Raw genomic sequence first — 17538 nt, forward strand, 5'->3', positions numbered from 1 at the left:
CAATTCTATTAATAACTGGAACATTTGTATTTCTTATCCTAGATGTTAAAAATAATTAACAGATTACTCATTATATTATAATAATACCATGCATGTAAATATTTTTAAGTGAACTACAGAAACAAAAACAAACCTTTGACGAGGATAATTTAAATCATTTCAGTCTGTATTTGACAGATAAGTATAGGCAATATTTTCAGGACCCACAGGCAGGTTTGTTAAATTAATCAGTGAATTACACTGGGTTTAGGGTGTTAGTTGATACTTTCCCTCATGTTTTGAAAGTATAGGTTGTTCAGCATGTGTCTAACAAGGCATTACAGGAATACTATTTGTAAAAAACATAGATGCTAAGTAACTGTAGGCACAGACATCAGTTCAGTAAGGATTTTATGAATGCTACAGAATAAAATACTGTTGCTTTATTTAGATGCCTCACTGCTACTTTAAGAACATAATTCTCCCCACGAATCTCGTCCTAGAGTTCAAGAAACTCTGCTTCTGCAGAAATTACTGAGAATGTGCATGAAACTTAAAAGAAACAGGGCTGACCAATAATAAATATTTATGAAAATTGCACTTGTATGTACAATTTCATTGCTATTTTTACTAAAGTTCTTCACGGCTAATAAACTCCATGTATCAGCTCCGATTTTTTGAGAATAATTTTATACGAGTATACCTCTCCTCTTCCTACCAGAATAATATTAGATATTTTAATGATATTTCTTTTACATTGCTCAAGTATTCATTCATGAGAGCTTAAAATACATTTCATTATCTGTCTTTGAATATGTGAATAAATTCAATTAATATCAGTGAAAACATTTCATTTATGCTGTGCACATTTTTTATCTACTTTCTGAATGTAAAATATTATACTGCTGTATCATGTATAACACCATGCTGTGCTGCACAGCTATAGTTGCTTTTTATGTATACTGCTGTAAGATACAGTGAGACCTTTGCTTAAGAATAATTATTTAAGAGACTTTAAGTGAATTAGAAAGAAGATAGCTAGAGGTAGAATTCAGACCCTCCAGCTAATCTTTCTGCTTGTAACATGCCATACCTACGTTATTCCTGAGAAACCTAAATTCAATCCACAGAAAATAACATTTCTATGCCTCAAGACATAGGAGCCATTCATACAGAAATGAGAAGCAAAATGTGTACAGAACTTTACATCTTATGACAGTAGCAGCAGGTTCATAGTGTCAGGAAGAAAAAAAATGATGAAAGGAAGCCAAGCCTGACAAACTGAATTGTGGCTCATCTGAGTGTTGTTGAACTTTGTTTCACTAACAAAGCAGTGGTATTTTTTTCTTTTAATGAAATAATAATTTATAGTTAAATAAACGGAAAATTATTAAAGTCCGTTCCTATCACCATAATATACTAAAGTAAATGTCTATGCACTACATAAATTCCTAGATCTTGGAAACTGTATAGGTATTCCTCATTTGAAATTCGGAGTAGAGAAAGGATTTTAGTAAAAGCAAAATGTTGATACAGTGGACTGAATTTTGCAATAATTTGTATGGAAATGTGTATCCATGCAGAATTGATGTAAAAATCCAAATAACGACTATATAAGAAGTACCATATTTCTATGTAATAATATGCAAAATTTTATAGAATGGAGAACATGTATTCTATATTATTAAGTAGAGAGAGTATACATAGCATATCCATTGTATATAGTACATTCATAATAACATTGAAGAGATGAGACAAGACAAAACTATTCATTCTGGGCTGTGTCCAAATACTGGCACATGTGCTAACTGCTTACAAGTATAGTATTTTGATAATATTCTTAAACAAATATTTTTATATTGTAAAGAAGATTTATGTAACTTGGGTGTTCTTGAAAATAAAACTTAACTTTTATGCTTGTTATGGTTTAAGCCCAGCCAGTAACTCAGAACTGTGCAGCCACTCGCTCACTCCTCCCCTTCTTTCCCCGCCCCGGCTCCTGGAGGAATAGGGATGAGAATCAAAAGAATCCCATGGGTTAAGAACAGTCCAGTAACTAAGGTATAATACAAAACTACTACTGCTACCAACAGTAATAATAATGATAAGGAAAATAACAAGGTGCAATTTAAGTGTTTTCAATGTTTTAGACTGGATATCTTTCATTTTGTGTTTCCAGTGCAGTGAGAGTACTACTGGAACAACAATTTAACTTCCAGGAAAGTTCAGCCGAATTTTTGGGACTTAAAGCATGTAAGAAGCCAGGCACTATTCAAGTGAGCATGATATTTACAACTCTCCAGAAAGCATTTTTAAACCCTGAGAAAGTGTTTTTGATTTTGCAAACGATATTACAATTACTGTATAAAATTTTGCTTTTAATATATGAAAACATCCAAGGGATTGAAAATGTGTTCTGCTTCATTATGTGGACTGTCTTCAGACTTTATTAGCCCCTAAAAGTCACTTCAGTTCCAGGTGTGACTATTTGCTATATAAGGAATCAAGCAGCTAGTTAATTATTCACTAAAAAAAACCCCAAACCAACCGAATCACCCAAACAAACAAACAATTCAAAATCCACCAAAAACTGTCCTTCAGCCAAGAGGACACTTTTCATGATATTTCCAAGGAACTGGAACTTCTGGCTTCAAATGATAATCCAAAAACTTGCTTTTTCTCTTGGAACTGGGTCAGTTTTTCTAGCCTTGATAGATTTGGCATCCTTTCTCCAAACTGAAATATGCCAGCCATAGTACTTTTTCTGTAATATACAGAAAATCTTTGATAAGGCCACATAAGCAATATTTGCGTTAGACATCCATGAACCTGCAAGGTTATGTGGCTGTGAGTAACCCCTTCTGCCATTTGATGTTACTGAGACTTCGAAAATCTTGACCGTGAGACAGACTTCTTTTTCCCCCAAAGGCTCAACATTCTTTTTGTGCTACATTTTTCGGAAGAACTCTTTGTTTGAAGAAGCTGGGCAGGGTAAAGCTGGCAGACTGGAACACTGCCCTGATGTGTTGTGACAGACATGTAATCTGCCATTTGACCACTGGTTCACACATCAGTGTTAATGTGAATGTGACACCTCTCAGCATACTGTTAATCAGGCATTACTCTTCTGTCTAAAATGTGGAGATGTGGAGTAGACTTTTATTCTTTTTAGAAGACTACACAAAAAAATCTAGTGAAATGAAAATTTACAGCCATAAAGGCAAGCTGATTGACAGCTGCAAATCATAGTCACAGCAACATTGATATATACATATTTATAGATCCCTAGATTTCAAAGCTAAAAAGGATCATTAGAACATTCTGCTTAATCTAACACATTCTTATGCAAAACGTGCAAGGAGTCAAACATACAGTCCCATGTCAAGTGTAAGGAAACCTAGAAGATGGTCTTCCATATTCCAGAAATTAGATCAATTCAGCTTCTTTTCCTCACTAACACTTTTTTTGTCTTCTGGGTTTTGTTTTCTTTTCTCCTGGTGTTTCATCACCAAAGTGCCCAGGAGTTCATCTGCTTTCATTCAACTGAAATGCATGTACCAGATGGTGCAAATAGCCCAGTATATTTCAATCCTGTATCCATGTCAAAAAACAGGCAGACAGCTGCAATTCTTGGTTGCTGCACCTCATGGTATCAAAGGCTGGCTAAGAAGAGTGACACTGCTTGACAATGAATAAGATTTTTCAGGTCTGGCAGGGAAGTTGCTTTGGAAGCTAAAATCCCTCTTCTTCTCTGTAGGAGTTGCTTTTCATGATTAATTAATTGTGTTTTCGCTAACCTACAAAGGATGTAAAGATATAAAAATAGAGTTACAGAAATGAGTCTTGCTAGGATACTTTATAGTAACCATTTCATCACCTGTGTTTGGAGTATATTACATACTTGCTTGTTAGAATTATAATAAAAATTGACCTACAGTATAAAGTTCTATGTGATACTCTTCAGCATACTTTTACAGGAGGACTGCTGCAATCTATTTTTGCTGTGTGAACAGGCTAGACCACTGATCTTCTTATGTCCTGAAGTTTGAAAGTATCTTAAGTACTAGGGAGTGCAGTGAAGGTAACTAGCCGCTTTCATCTGGTACAGCTGCTTAGAATTTGACCACAAGAATTTCAAAATATCTCTGTAATATAGCATTACACTTCAAAAGCCATAGCTCTAGAAAAATGATTATATGAGGTTTAGAAGAGTGGAGAGTTACGTTTGTCTTGGAAAACAGAAACTGGAGTTAGTAGTTGAAAGCTGTTTGCGGCAAGGGTTAATATTCACTCTGTTGGTTTTCTTACTCCTAGGTGCTATAACTAGCACAGAGTAAAAGAAGAGTTATACCTTCATATTCATTCTTCTGTCATGTTACTCAAATAACAGAAAACTCATGTGTGATAACTTTTGGACAGCAATGCAGTGCTTTCTCACCCTGTCCTCTGTCACATCTACAAGAGCATGTGTCCTTTTAAGATCTAGGCAAAGTATTCTCCTGCTTGCTTCAGAGTTACCTGTGCATTTTTTATCTTCCCCTTGTTTACAAGCTGGGATATAAGAATTTTAAAATCTACTGGAGCTTTCTGGTTTCACTAATGTTAGTGGTCTATGGGGCGATTTGTATGTAAGTGGTCCAGGAAGGGACATACAGAACTCTTTTGCTTGTTTAACCTCCCCATCAGGGTTTAAAGCTTTTCTCTGTGCTTTTTATTTTATTGAAAATTCATCATTGTTCATCCCCAAACAATTTATTATTTTTTTTTACCACTCAAGAGACAGAGACCTGAGTTGGAAAGCTATCTTCCTTCCTGAACAAAGAATTTCAGGGCAGAACAGAGTACCATAGAAACATTTGCATAGCTGAAAGGGCTGTCTTATAAAGAATGATAATAGCTAGTTGCACATTCATTTTGCATAGGTGTAAGTGTACCACATATATGAATATTCTTGTTGGCAAATCTGTTTATGTATATGTATATATATATTCAGGAGCTCTAGTTTTCCTCCAGTCTTTGTAGATTAACTCTTCTCATGTGCATTATAGTTAGAAAAGTATAATTTTAGGCAGAGATGATACTGAAAAGAATTGTTTGTTTAGCTAAAAGCAAGTAATAGGTTAGGTAAGAATCATTGAACAGGCGATAACAGCAATTTATATTCACTAGCAAGGTGTAAAAAATAGGGCAGGAGATAAATGTTATTTAATGTGATAGATGGGATTGATATTAAGACTAGTTGAATGAAGGAAATGAAAGAAAGTTTAGGCTGTCTACCTGAAAAAATCTGGAGAGCATACTAGTTGCACTAAATGACTGTATAATCTCTATGGAGAAACATTACCAGTCCAATTGCTTAAGATTTTTGAGAGGCCAAAGGATCAGCAAAATACGTGGTGAAGAAGAAGCTTGAATTGGCAGGTAGATGGATCACCTGACCTATTAGTTCTTTTCTATTGCAAACTTCTATGACTTTATGTGGGGAAAATTCCTTTTCAACCCACGCTGGCAATCTGTTTATGTTCTGAAGTATGATGATTGACATCCCTTTTAACTTTTAACCTAGAGAATGTCTCTGCAAGTGTTATTCCTACATATAAATGTCTAATGCTTTTAATAAAAAAAAAAAAAAGTCTCTCAATTAGGGGACTGTATCCATGTGCAAATGCAGAATGGAGATCACAACAGAGTCTGAGGTGTTATAGCGGCATGGGCAGAACTCCCACTCAGGAAGGATGGGACGTTGAGAAGGAAAAGGGAGCATTTGGGGCTTAAAGACTAGAGACACAGTGGAGGCAAACAAGTGAAAATTGGATTAAAACAGTCAGAAAGAAGGGTATCATTTTTGTTGAAAGGGGGAATAAGAAAATAAGAGAAATGAGGTGGTGGAAAGGTATAAGAACAGAGAAGCAAGATAGGAAAGGAGAACTAATTTATGGAGTAGAAGAACAAGAACAAATAACAATGTGCTCCTGTTAATATGGTGACAGAGTACTTCCTACCTGTAAGTGTTTACACTTGGTTCATCCACATGTAAGCTTTTTTTTTTTTTTCATTTCAAACGGTGTAATACTTAGTAAGCATCTCTGAAGTACGGTGTGAAGATTTTTGTAACAGTGTATTTCACAACTAAAACCCAGCCTATCCACCTTTCTTGTTAAAGTCCACTAAGAGATAAGAACATGTATAAAACTATAGCACCCTAGTAGAAAGAAATGTCATAATCTGGCAGTTTTTACTTCATTTTGCCCTGAATTGAGGGACCGGTGATGGATGGGAAAACATCATGAAAAAAATACTTAAGAAATGCTCAACTAGCAAAACTTAATATATTTAAATAATATTACCAAAAATGTTCTTCCAATTTTATGGCATTAAACTAAAGCCCAGACTATAAAAAGACAAAATTATTACAGAGATTTCCAGTTACTCAAAAATATCTTTGCGATGTTACTTGTTCTGACTTAAAGAACTTTGTTGAAGCATCAACTTCATTTCTGTTGAGGGCTGTAAAAAAGATTGAAGCCAGGGCCTGGAATATGAACAAACAATGCTTCTAAGTTAGTGCCCCACAGAATATTTTAAAATTATTTAACACAAATCATCTCAGTGTCAACAACTCATCACAGATAAACTATCTAATTAACAGAAGCCATCATAGTATTTGAGAACTCAGTCTTGGCTCAGTTGATATACCAGAAGGGCACTCCTTGATAAGCAAAAATTATAAAGGAAGGTTTAAAAAACATTACTGCCTGAAAGTAGCTTCGTCTTAGTTTTAAATTAACCCTCTGCTAGGTTGGGGTTTTTAGTTTGTTTGGCATTTATTTTAGTCTCTATGAGATAACAAGCACAGGTTGACCTCATATTCTTAGGTATATTCCATGCTAAGATTCTGTAAAATGGGCTATTTTATGATGCAATATTTTTTCAGTGTCTGTCATAGACTTGAAACCATGCCAAAATGACAGCTCAGTTAACAAAAGTGTCCCCAGCTTTCGTAACTACTTCTGAGATAGTTTTATCCCACTTCCTTAAAATTGTAAAGGTTGTCAGAATCTCAAGGTTATAAAACTTTACTGCAAAACACTTTTAGGCATCAAAACGTTGACTGGTTCTTGCAGCACCAAACCTGCCACTGACTGGAATCCAGGTGCTTCATTTCCCTATATGAAGTCTGTGGGGAGAGAAAGCTGACAATGGGATCCATAAAACCATAACATAGACTAAATGTTATAAAAATAGCTCATGGAAAATATCTGCAAAGAGAGATTTCTCCTAAGTCTCTGGGGGTAATATTTCCATGGTTAGATTGCAAGGAGACAATGTAGGACAATAAAATTTGTTATCTTAAAACTGCTCCTGAAAATAGTCTTTTTTACAGAGGAAATGTGAAGGAACACTGGGTAAGAGTGAAAGACCATTTTCTTTCCATCCCTCCACGGGCAGACTGCCATTCATCCAGGGTATGGCAGGCATGGGTCCAATCACCTCTTCTGCCTAATGGCGATTTGAACATGTTCCTTCCAGATAAATGGCATGGATGCTCAGCTGTAGGACAATCTGAAGTAGTCCCTCACACTTCCTTGTAAAACAGTACTCCTGGTATGGAGTGATTGAATTCATTATGCCAGAGTGAAAAGGGAAGACATCATGTCTTCAAAATGCCACTGGTAAAATGCCTGTGTACAAAAAGCAGTGCAAGGACATTTCACTCACATCAAATAGGTTTTATTTGTTAGGTTTTGAATGGTGCATATACTTTTGCTAGTCTTTTTACTCCATGAAACAATGAGAGATGTAGCCCGTGTCTCATGGTAATAGTTTTAGTTTCCTCACAAATGTTATACTATCTCTCCAGTGAATAATTTAAATTTCCCTCCCTCTTGGCTGTAATCTTGCACAGATCACAATCCTGACATCAAGTGTTGCAAGAGAGCAGTTTATCCTTCAGTTATTAGTCCATTCCTAGAGCATTCCCATGTTTGAACAAAGCATATTATCCACCATCTTAGAGCAGATAGAGATGCTGGGTTTCCAGTCTTTTAAAAAGAATAAAAAATGTGCTGAAAACTGAATAACCTACAGGTGTTATTCCCAATATATTATTCAGGTTTTAAACCTTGATCTGACTGAGATGTAGTGTCACATATATGGGGTTATTTAGGCATCTAACTCAACTACCTACCTTTGGAAATTTGAGCTCTAGACTTAAAAATAAATGAACAGGAAAGTAAACAGAAATATACATATATGTTAATAATAATAAAACCTGTCTAAATTTTTTCATCGAAACACTGTATAATCCAAAATTTTTAGTGGAATAATGAGAATATGTGTTGTTTTCAACTGAAAATGCTTGGTAATAAATGTTCTCATCTTTCTTTGAAAATTTTGAATGCTATGAATTTTGAAAAGATTTCTTGCAGTCAATTAATTAAAAATTATTGCTTGGTTTCAATTCTGTCTAACTTGCCAGAGCTATTGAGGAAGGCTATGGTAAGGAAAACAGTAAGTCATAATGATCAATTTAATGGTGTCAACATGTCATACAAAGAATCAAATGTAGAGAAATTTATTTATCTTGGCTTTCACCTGACATTACAGTGAAGGTGATGTTATTCTAGGAAAAATTTGGTAAGGAATGTAGGAGTACTGACTTGAAAGAATCTGCAGAGATTACTGAGCCTTAAATGCAGGCAGCCTTCTAATAGATCTGGAATACATGCCAGTGTAACCCTATCACCTCTAGTAAAATAGACTGAAAAAATCACAAAAGCTGTCAGCTGCTGAAGGAACATAGCTGGCAAGACCAAAACAATTGACAGTGTGTTTGGTCTGTTCCATGTACAAAGTTTTGTTAGACATTTATCATTACACAGGTTTACACAACTTGATATATAGTTTATTTTATGTTTTTAGAAGACTATTTTACTCAGTAACACTCTAGAGAGGCTTCTTCATGCACTGTATTCACCACATACGGAGAAGAAGCATAACCAGATACGGATATATTACCAAAGTCTCTTCTGAGTAGAGAGGCACCCTATCTTCAGTACTTTCTTTCATATTTAATGAATGTAAGTTCTATTGAAGTTAGCTGCAGTAATGATAGTGACATTCCTGTACATTCCAGAAAAGGTACATATTATCTCAGAAAAGACTTGTGGAAATAAATAATTTTTCAGTTTCCTGGCAGTTCCAGATAATGATTTCAGATCGATTCAAATTAATGGCAGCTCTTGGACTATTTTCAATGTTTAACTTGCACACATATTGTTTCGCCAGACATAGATATGCACAAAGTTGATGTTTCCAGAGGTCTTCTCCAAGTCTAAGGAAGCTGCTACATATATATCCTGCTGTCTTGAACAGTTCAAGCATGATGTAACAACCCTCATAATTTCACAACGTTATAATTATTAATAAATTCTAACTGACCTCAATGAATTTGTTTCTATAAAAAGAAAAACAAATAATTACCACCACCACCAATCCCCAGGAACATTAGGTTCGCCTTTAATCCACCTTTGTGATGTGACAAGCTAGGGATATCTAATTTAAGTTAAAAGACTAATTTTGTAAAAAGATTATTCATTAAAGATGGACATTACATTAAGTGTTGATTTGGATTTACACATACTTTGCATCAACAATGAACACATGCAACAGAATGGCTGGAGTCCAAAACTGTTCTATACCATCATTGTATTTTCCTGAATCAGACACTAGCAGCATGCTGAAACAGTCTTTCATGAATGTTTAAAAAATGGGTTAGTTTGAACCTGATAAATGTTAGAAAAAGGGCTAGCTTTCTGGGGATGGTTCTATCAAATTGGGATTAACATTTTCCACTTAGTCCCTTATGCTTCTGAAGAGGCTGACATAATTTAGTGACTATGAAAGTAACACCTTTGTCATTTTCATTGTACTTCATTTCACCTTCTCATTTACGTCTTTTAAAAATAAGATGTCTAACTGAATACAGTAATCAATGTGCCATCGATTTATATAATGCAATTGTAATCTTCTCTTTTCTATTCTCTTCTTAACACAATTTAACATCTTATTTGAACAAGTCTCTTCATTGAGCTGTCTACAGTAATGCCTAGATATTGTTTTCCTGAGAGGTTACAACTAATTCAGGAGATATCATTATGTATAAATACTTTAGACTGTTTCCACTAATGACTTTTAGGGAGGTCTTATCTTTGTTGAGGCTTATCTGCTACTAAGTTGTTTAACCAGTTATTTTTGCAAAATTCACCTAAAGCTCCTTATAGTTCCTTAGTTAAAATGATTCAAATGAGTTTACAATTTCAGCTGCTTTTCCACATTTAGACTCTAACCTGTTTTCAACATACAGAGTGAACAATACTTTTGCCAAAACTGCTTTTATGTAGTTAACTCTGTGTTTCTCATACTGGAAATAAGAATCCTATTGCTGTTCTGTTAGCCTATGATGATCTAGTCACAATACAACCAACCATCAAGTAGGATAAATGTCTAAGAAAAACTACCTATTATTAACCTCTGCAAACCTGACATACATAGCAGTCTAGCCATAGCTGCATGTCACAGCATTGATTTATCCTCTTAAAATTGGTCTTAATCCTAGCACACTTGCCTACTTTCATTACGCCTGTATTTCTGTATCGTCAAATTTTGAATAGATAAGCCTTCAATAACCTTATCTGACTTTTGTTTTACTGTAGACATTTCTGCTGGTACACGTGAATTAGTTTACAACTAAGTCACCCATGTCAAAACTACACTGTAGTGACTGAAATTGTGCTGGCAATGTAGAATATCTTGAAAGGGGTTTTTATATATTTGGCAAGCAATGTTTCACCTCATTGTCTTCCTGCGAAGAATTGCTTGAACATCTCTGTAAAATTTGAAATAGTTGGAAAGATTTACAGAATTATGTTCCATGATATCTCTTCTTAAAACAAAGAACTTAAAAATATTACTGCAGCTCAGCATTCTGATTTCTGCCATTTTCACTCCCTTTTTTTCTGTATTTTTCTAGGGCACGTACAGAGGAATCCTAATCCATGAGCCTGTCTCTTTGGTGCAATCACAATACAAGTAAGCAGTAAACACAAGAGATGTATCTGTTACTATACCATTTTTAGGTTGCATTCTATTTCTGTGTTTAAGAGTGTTAACTGTTACTGCAAAGCAGATCACTGTTAAATGATTTTCAGGACAACCTAACTACTGTTAATATATGTAGAAGCAAGTTGAATTATTTTAATTTTCTGTTTCTTCAGAATCTGGAGACAGGTGCAGTTACATCTACACATGTAACTGCATTACATTGCTGGATTTCCTAGAATTTCCCTCATTAAGTATTTTTTTTCATTAAATCTGTCCATTCAGCCTTTGTATAATAGCTAAGGGTAAAGAATTTTCAGCCTTTTCAAAAGACAAATTTTCTGCTATAAACAGCAAGCCATTACAACTCAACTGATTGCAAAGAATTTGGATTGCTGTGTGATTCAAGTCTTTCATTGAACTGATATCATCCACTCAACCTCAGCAATACCTTAGAGAAATACAGAGCAGAGTAACTGTCTTTTATATTATACTCTCTCAGTACAAGAATAATAGAGATGCCATGAACATAGCAGAGGTGTCACATTAGCTGCTCTGTGCTAGAGCTGAACTTAATAGTGTAAAGGAAAGAGAACTTATTGTTAATTTTTTTTTACAAGGATGGAATAGATGAACACTGCTTACAAATGAGCCTTCTTTAGTTTTAAACACATTTCCTGAAGTAAATAGTATATTTCCCTAATTTTCATGTCTTTTGGTATGCTTCCAAAAAACTTGGAAGTGAATTAGTGTGCAATTTGCATCCGAATCTCAGCCAAGGGGATGTGGTTTATTATAATACATGGCCCTCCTAATTATTGAACAGCCCGAGAAAACTAGGCACAGTGTGCATCTGTTATTGCTTGACCACACTGCCAAACATAATTTGGCAAGCACAGAAATGTACATTGAGCAGACCTACAGTCTAATTTGCATTAGTTTGTAGTAATTATATGAAAGCTATAACTGAACCAAGCTTGTCCTCTCTTTTTAGATCACACCATTCTTTTTGAAAAGAAATCTCAAGCAAATATCCAAAACAATTAAATAGCACACACATACACAACCCTGAGAAATTCCTTGTTTGCACAGTAGACTCTTTCGGTATTATTTAATCATTATCCAAATGTTATTTCTGTGCATTCTGTAAAATATCAAAGGAAAGCTTTTTTTTTTCCCCTGCATTTTTATATAGGCTTTTCTGTGTTTTCCTTTATCTTCATTCAGAAATTTTTCATCTTTTCTGCCAGATTCTAAAACCCTGTACAATTCACCCTGTAACTGGTGATTAAAGTCAATGACATTTTTTAACTGCAAAGGAGGAAGGGGAGGAAAGTTCTGCCTTTCATAATTTGCCTTTGTCCCTTTCCATAGTCATTTAATCCAAACTCTACTCTGACAAAAAGGAAGCATTTCATTATAAGTCATCTTGTGTCACATTAATGCTAGACAGCAGTGGCCAAAGCTTGGTGGAGCCAGAATGTATGGTAAAAATACCAGCAGATTTTGGCCTACAGAAGTTCCAAGGGAAAATTCTTGCTTCTTCCCTTATTTTTCTAGTTAAATTACATTTTTGGATATACAGACATATACATCTTGGCTCTGTATAAGAGGTGATGGGAAGTCTAAACTAAGCCAGTAGATGAGGAAATAGAGCAGAATGTCATCTACAGAAATTATATTTTTATGACAATTCTTGTGTAAATAAAGTATTTTCATGAAGTGCAAGAGGATAGGGCATAAAAGGGATGAGAAAGAGAGCCAGATTCCACTCCCATTAATATGAATGACAAAAACTACTATTCACTCCAACAGCCAGGAACAAGCATAGAGGAAGGAGAGTTTTTTCTCCCCTTCTTTAAGTAAACACTGGCATTTTCTGCTTCAGCTGCAGGGGCTGAGAAGCAGAGGCACAGCCTTTGTTGTTGGTAAACAGCTTGACATTTCATAGCATTGGACCAGCCATAGAGCTTTCAATCTAGAGTCTGAGTATGAAGAAATAACTGTATAGTAGCTATGGAGTTAGGTATTCTCAGATAGATAGAGTAATTATTAGCTGGCATATCCAGAGTCACATACAGTTACTGTGAAATGACCATACGGAGATTATGTAAATGAGTTTCCAAGAGTGAAAATGCAATGAAGAATAAAAGTGAATAAAACCTGCGGAATATCACTGAATGAGTGAAAAATACTTCTACACTCTGATTACCTGCTCAAATCTATTTTCATAAACAAAAGCAAGCCTGCAATGAATTAGAAGGGAAAAGAAACCCTAATGAACCTAAGTTACTTCCAGGTACAAATGGCATTTCACAGTTGACTAAAAGACACCTAATCTGCTTTCACATAGTATGCAGAAAATAAAGGTACATTTGCTTATACAATACCTGCTGCAAAACTTCTTTATTTTCAATTTTATTTTTTAATGTAGTTCTACAATAAAATACGAACTGCATAAGAAAACAGCAAGAGATGAAAACAGAGCAAGTCTTTTTCCACATATTTCAGTGGCTGAAATAAAGCAATGGAGGAATGAGCTGGGGAGGGTGCTGTAAAGTGAAACTGCGCTGTTTTATTAGCACCAGAAACTGCTCCATAACGAGCAGCCTATCTTTATCTAGTTTGATGGTATTTGGGTTTCTTGTTTGTTAATGGAATGATTAACTGAAACCCAATTTTTTAGTAGTTATTGCTGCTGATAAAAAACAAGAAGTAGATTTGGTTAAAAATGCAGGGTTGTTTTATCTTTGTTTCCTGTTCTGTTCTTTTATCGATATAGAATACTACTCATCTTTGCACAGGCAGGGCCAGAAATAAAATTCCTCTTCTCACTGATCCCTACTGCTATTGAAACATTTTCTTGTAGATATCAGTTTTACTATAGTTCAGATATTTTGCCAGAAGACATTCTTGCACTTTCCATATTCCTTCTTTAATACGCATAATGCAAAGTTTTCTATGCTGCAGGCTCCTTATGAAAAGGGATTTGACATGCCTGGTTTTAAGCTTTTTCTTCTAATAGTAATATTCAGGACGACTACCAAATAAAAATCACTTGGTTTTTGGAGCAGGAAACAAAAAGAATGCAATACACAAAAGATGGCATGAAATTAATAATTTTGAAATTAAAATCTTTTCCTCCCATTGTCATCACTGATTTTCCCTAATCAAAAGTCTACCAAAAGGTAGCCATATTCATCCAACTTCAGATATGTCCAGAAATATGTGCTGTTTCAGAGAATCTGTTAGGTTTCCACTCTGAATTGCAAAGAATAGCCACTGAACTACATTCAGTTCTTACTTTGTAGTTAAACACCTTAAAATACCATGTTAAAACCACAGTTTTGGAGATACATATGCAAACCACTTCCTGTTAGTGAAAGCCTGCAGAGATGTGTGTTACACAGTACGTATATGCATTTCCCTTCAAGAAACTGATGGACTTGTAGTGGTGCATGAACTGTGTGTATTACTGGGAAACAGATGTCATGTGAACTTCTTGCAACATGTCTTCCTAGGAAGTACTCATTCCCAACTTTTGCAAGTTGCTGCAGCACAGTTCGATCTCCAGTCATTTCTGGCTGCGCAGTTAGACCTGGTATCATTACTTAGAGCCTCTTGAGTGAATAGGTGTGTTTAATGACATATAGAAAACCTATTGGAACCTCCCAAAGTTTTGCACAAGGATGGCTAAGTCTAGCCTCAGTTAGGGAAATCACAGCCTTGAAATGAACAGTTTGGCATGAGTGAAGGTTATCTGGCTGGGAACTGTTTTAGAAAATATGCCTCCAAACATCCTGCTGTAACAAGGGTGGCATACAGAGTGGTAGGAAAAACAAGGAAAAGAGGGACTTGCAGTTTAGTTTTCTTCTAGGATATCTCCTACTGTCTATCTTTTCTCTTGAAAATAATTTATTTTCAAGATCCCAAGCAGGAGAAAACTTTCTCTTTAAAATGCAACCAGTCTCTAAGGAGTAGAGCTTGTAGTCAGTAGTCACATTTCCTTGATAAGAGAATTTTTACACTGAAGGTTTATGCTGAAAATGTGTATCATTGGTTGCTATTATATTAGTGTCTTTAACTTGTCCTGCTTACAAGCCCAGCATCAATTCTCTTAGTTACATAAGTGTAAATCCTACTTTGTGTTTATCAATGCCATCATGTAGCCTTTTTGCCATCAGCAGTAAAGATTACCTGTGTCAGTGAGGTTTTTGGTATACCTGTTTAACCAAGTCTTCTTCAGAATGTGTTTAGCTGTGCCTGTGCAAGCTCAGTGACTCTACTGAGCTGTGGAAGGAGTAGCAAGCTGGAATTTACTAAGTGATTCAGCTGAAGCTAGGTAAATGCAATACAGTATGGTGCAATCAGACTTAGCTGTGTGGTATGTAAATAATCAGATTGTGGACATAAAGTAATACAAATGAAATTATTTTCAGTACAGTATTAAGATAAGAATGAATATGTGGAGGGGCTAAAAATCTAAAGAACCACTTTTGGAATAGATCAGAGGAATATATTCACTCCTGCAGAGTTTCATTCTGTTCTTTATGTGTACTTCTAAGTCCTAGAGATACTAATAGAAACTTGTTAATTTTAAGACTAAAGACATCTCTAGGTTATCCATACTATTAAATCTTCATATAACACAAACACATAACATTTTATCTTATGTTTTTTTTCTGAGCCAACTTACTTTTATGAGGCACCACACATGCACCATCTATCTAAACCATCCAAACCCTACTGGCAAGGAAGTGTTATGCAAACTAACACAGTATAAGTTATCAGGAAAGGGAAGTTCCCACACCTTTATCTTTACCTTTAACATTTTTTATAGTAAAAAAAGAAAAAAAAATGGCAGCTTTGGATTAAGCATGTATTTCAGGGGGAATAAAAAAAGCCATTCATTTCTGCTGCAGATATGGACAATGGTGATATGGGCAATGGAGAAATAAGCACTTGCTGAGTTAATTTGTTCCAGGAGTTAGTCACCCTCAGTGTCAGGAAAACAAGACTAAAATCTTTATTTCTTAGGCTATTTTTAATTTTAGTGACGTGGTCTGCTCTTTCTGCTAGATGAAACAGCTCTTTTCATACCTGGCAATCACATATGCAAATCCGGTGTGCTTGATGCTTTTGATGAACTAAGCAGGACCAGCTGCTTAACTCTACTACTTGAAAACAGTTTTTCAGCTTTGACTCTAATTAACATATTAATAATTTGTAATTCATAATCATTATTCATCGTAATTTCTAGCAATAGTATTTTTTGTATATACATGCAAAAGTTTATATGTTGTGCCTACTTCCTTTGGGTTTCTCTTTTAAAGAAGATTTTAATATAAAAACTATGACTTTTCACAGATGTGGAAGGAGATATAAAACAAAAATGCAAGATATTTTCAGACTTTGTGAGTGTAGAACTGTGGAGGGAAGATTCTAATTTGAGTAGCAGGTAATTAATACAGTGTTCTCTTGCAAAGGCTGTATTTTCATTGTTAGTCGTGTTATTTCTCTTTATATTTTGTCAATATAATGAATGGCAGATGTAGGCCTGAGGTTGACCTTGACTAGCTACATTAAACTGAAATTTGTCTCTTCTTGTTTTCACTAATTTATAAAAGTTTACATTGCTTGATGTAAAATACATCATTTCTCAGCAGTGAAAGACATAGCCTGAATCTTCAGACAGTGTGAAACAATAGCTCTAAGGGAAATGTAAATTGCTTGCATTCACTTCTGTGGTGCTACAGTTCTGACACTGAATCCTAAAAGGTAACATTTTAAATGTTTTAACAAAATTTGGTAGCAATGCATTTCTTCAGTCTTCAGTAACAGATTTCCTATTTACTTTTTCTACAACAGGATTATAAATGAGAACGCTCTCACAGCCTAAGAAAAGTGAAATCCACTTGTTGAAGGGCTTATCATGCTGACTGCATTTAAATATTAATTTAATAGAATTAAATATCATGTCTGCAGGACTTCAGTCTGACTACTGAACCAGTGAGCATTAGACACAGAGCAACCCCATTTCTCCTGAAAACTAAAGTACAGGCTGTAGTAGAATACATATGGTCTTGAACTGCTGGGTACTATTACAAAGTGAATCTAGAAACCTATCTTGTAGTATTCAAAACTTGTAATTTATTCCAAGGTGGCTTATAATTCTCCTAAATATGACAAAAGAAACTCAATCATATGATTTACAACATAAAGCTGACATAGCAGGGATTACATATGCACACATAATTAATAATCAGTGTAAGCTGTCTTTGTCACAGAATACAATATTTAATATAGATGTAATGTTGCCTTTTGTGAATATTTAAACATTATGACCTACTTGATCTATTTGCTTAATTGGTTGATCATGATAATAAACTCACAGATTCAATTATTTACAGGAAACAGAAAGAAGGTTCACAAAAAAAAACCCAAAAAACCCAACCCCAA

At 34.9% G+C, this 17538-nt stretch overlaps 2 long non-coding RNA genes across 4 annotated transcripts in view; one reads left to right on the plus strand and one right to left on the minus strand.

Moving 5' to 3' along the window:
- The window catches only part of LOC136017870 (uncharacterized), a 68827-nt gene that overhangs the window by 15976 nt on the left and 35313 nt on the right, over nt 1-17538 (plus strand). For 2 of the 3 annotated variants that reach the window (XR_010614124.1, XR_010614125.1), the window contains exons 3-4: nt 11012-11070; nt 16447-16537. This is a non-coding gene — a long non-coding RNA (uncharacterized LOC136017870). The remainder of the gene's footprint in view (nt 1-11011; nt 11071-16446; nt 16538-17538) is intronic. The other variant, XR_010614126.1, reaches the window with a different exon arrangement.
- The window catches only part of LOC136017872 (uncharacterized), a 28714-nt gene continuing 12866 nt past the window's right edge, over nt 1691-17538 (minus strand). The window contains exon 3 of the long non-coding RNA XR_010614129.1: nt 1691-1978. This is a non-coding gene — a long non-coding RNA (uncharacterized LOC136017872). The remainder of the gene's footprint in view (nt 1979-17538) is intronic.

The sequence above is a fragment of the Lathamus discolor genome, chromosome 6 (genome assembly GCF_037157495.1).
Source record: "Lathamus discolor isolate bLatDis1 chromosome 6, bLatDis1.hap1, whole genome shotgun sequence".
Lineage (NCBI taxonomy): Eukaryota > Metazoa > Chordata > Aves > Psittaciformes > Psittacidae > Lathamus > Lathamus discolor.